At 36.2% G+C, this 2,406-nt stretch overlaps 1 protein-coding gene across 1 annotated transcript in view; it reads left to right on the forward strand.

Annotated features, from left to right (window-relative positions):
* The window catches only part of LOC114052766 (carbonyl reductase [NADPH] 1-like), a gene marked incomplete at its 5' end in the record, with an annotated part of 6,639 nt that overhangs the window by 1,694 nt on the left and 2,539 nt on the right, over window positions 1–2,406 (forward strand). The window lies entirely within an intron of this gene.

Consider the following 2,406-nt stretch of genomic DNA (forward strand, 5'->3'; position numbering starts at 1 on the left):
GAACACAGAGAATTCAGGAATAGTTTTTCCCCTCATAGAGACCAAAAAAATAATTTTTTCCGAAAGGAGACAAAATTTAATTTTAAATTCTTTGTAAAATACAGTTTGGGACACCTCCAACACCTTCAGAGTAAGCTTTTTCTCTCTAAATGAGATCTCCTGCTTAGGTAATGAAACTGTAACCATCCATCCTACCACCAGTCTTAAATACTATCACTTGTTTTGGGGGGGCTTTGGGGAGTTCTTTTAATGTAGTGAACTGGGGGAAGCCTGCTTCAAGTACTTAGATTCCCAGGAGGAAAGAGAATAATATTTGTCATTAAAGTTGCATTCCTCATCAGAAGAGCCCACTCACCTTTCATGTATTTAGCATATGCTTTAGGTAAAGTAAGCATGCAGTTGGACAAAGAGCAATTTTTTAAAGTATTTAACAGAAAAAAAAATCTAATCATTAGAATAAGGCAATTATTGAAGTATAATATATATGTTTAAGGTAGCTGGCTTCCATTCAGGTGAGTTAAGACAGTCTTTGGAGTAAGAAGTGCTTTAACATCTTGAAGATTTATCTTTACCTGGATGATAGAGCATTATTGTACAGATTATCTTCTTCCTGGAGGCCAGTGATATTTAAGATAATCCGAGGGTTTCGTTTTCTAATTCTCCAGAGAAAGACCTGAACAGTCAGAGTAGCAATAGGCCAAAAAATGTAGTAGCAAACTACACAGGTTACCAGTGGTGTATAGGGGTATGCTGGAACCAGTTTGAACCCAAACTGATTGTTAAATTTCCATAATAAACATTTACACCTTGGAAATCAGCAAATATTACAAATTAGAGCTTCATTTATTGTGGATTTTCTAGACTTAAAAAGGTGATGGAGAAAATGTTAATACTGTACATACACTTCAAAGTATGTCCTATGTACATCCTACACACACATTGCCCCAACACCCCATAACATAACATTGAACTGATCCCTTCCCTATTCCTAGAAGCCAAAACCAAAGACTTTTAGATTACACAGAGGCCTCATACCTTTGTAAACTGGATGTGGTATTCACTGTATGGAAATTACCCTTGAATCAGATGTCTGTATAGAGTCAGATCATCAACTCATCAGAATTAAAATCAGAATTAGTTAACAACAATAATAATGATGATGAGAAATGCATGGTGTACAATTGAACCATATTTTTCCTAAACAAGTAGTTGACAATCTAAAATGGGAAATGGACAAGAGAAACTATATCAACCCTGAGTAAAATAATTTTATCTACCTAGATGCTCAACCAGTGTCAATTCGTTAGACACAACAAGGATGTGAAAAGAGCTGAGGAAGCTCCTTAACTAACAGACATGTGATAAATTATACAAGGAAATGACCATCGAAGACCACACTGACTTAGAATATAAACTCATTTATAAATTCTTTTGAGGAAGGCTAACAGATAATTATGAGCCTTGTCATCTCCTGAACCAGAAGAGTGTAAAAACAGTTTAAAGAAAGCTTGGCAAGGGGCAGCTAGGTGACACAGCGGATAGAGCAATGACCCTCGAGTCAAAAGGACCTGAGTTCAAATCTGGCCTCAGACACGAAACACTTAACTAGTTGTGTGACTCGAGGCGAGTCATTTAACCTCAATTGCCTCACACACACATACAAAAAAAAAAAAACAAAAAAACCTTGGCAAAAGATCCAACTATGAAAAGTCATCCCAAGGATATTTAAATAAGAAAAGAGTACAACTTGCAAAAATTATTATAACAAACTTTGTCTTTCTGGTATGGTTGGTCAGACTAAACTCTTTTGCGTGGTCATAGATCCGTTTCAGGACACTTGGAAATGTTTTAAGGCAATCAGCACAATGTCATCCACAGAAATACCTAGAGAATCTCTCAACAACTTGGACTCTGTGCTCATCACCATCATCCTAGAATGCCTCTCCCTTTTTATGCCTCACCTAACATTTATGATAAGAAGGTCATTGAAAAGGATTGTATAATTTGTGTTGTGATATCTTCTAAGGAAGCGAGTATTTGTCCATATATAGGTACATGTATACATATATATATATATATATACGTTGTCCATATACAAGTTATGTGTACATGCATACCTATATATGGACAAATTCAAATTTCCCCAAGGTACTCTAGCCTGCTTTTTTTTCCTGTTTAAATCATGGCCTGACATGGCTTAAATTGTCTGTCTCAGATAGAGATAGAGATGGATTTATATACTGTAAGGCTCTGAGTCAAACAGGAGGAAAAGAGCATGCTGGGACGCCTTTGAGAAATTACAGAGCTCCTTTAGTGACCACAAGCTTCCCAAGAAAGCAAAGGTCCATTTTTTAATACCAACATTTTGCAATTGTTGCTATATGGCAATAAGTCATAGAATCCAGC

The sequence above is a fragment of the Vombatus ursinus genome, unplaced genomic scaffold (genome assembly GCF_900497805.2).
Source record: "Vombatus ursinus unplaced genomic scaffold, bare-nosed wombat genome assembly UNPS02014809.1, whole genome shotgun sequence".
NCBI classification, from domain to species: Eukaryota; Metazoa; Chordata; class Mammalia; order Diprotodontia; family Vombatidae; genus Vombatus; species Vombatus ursinus.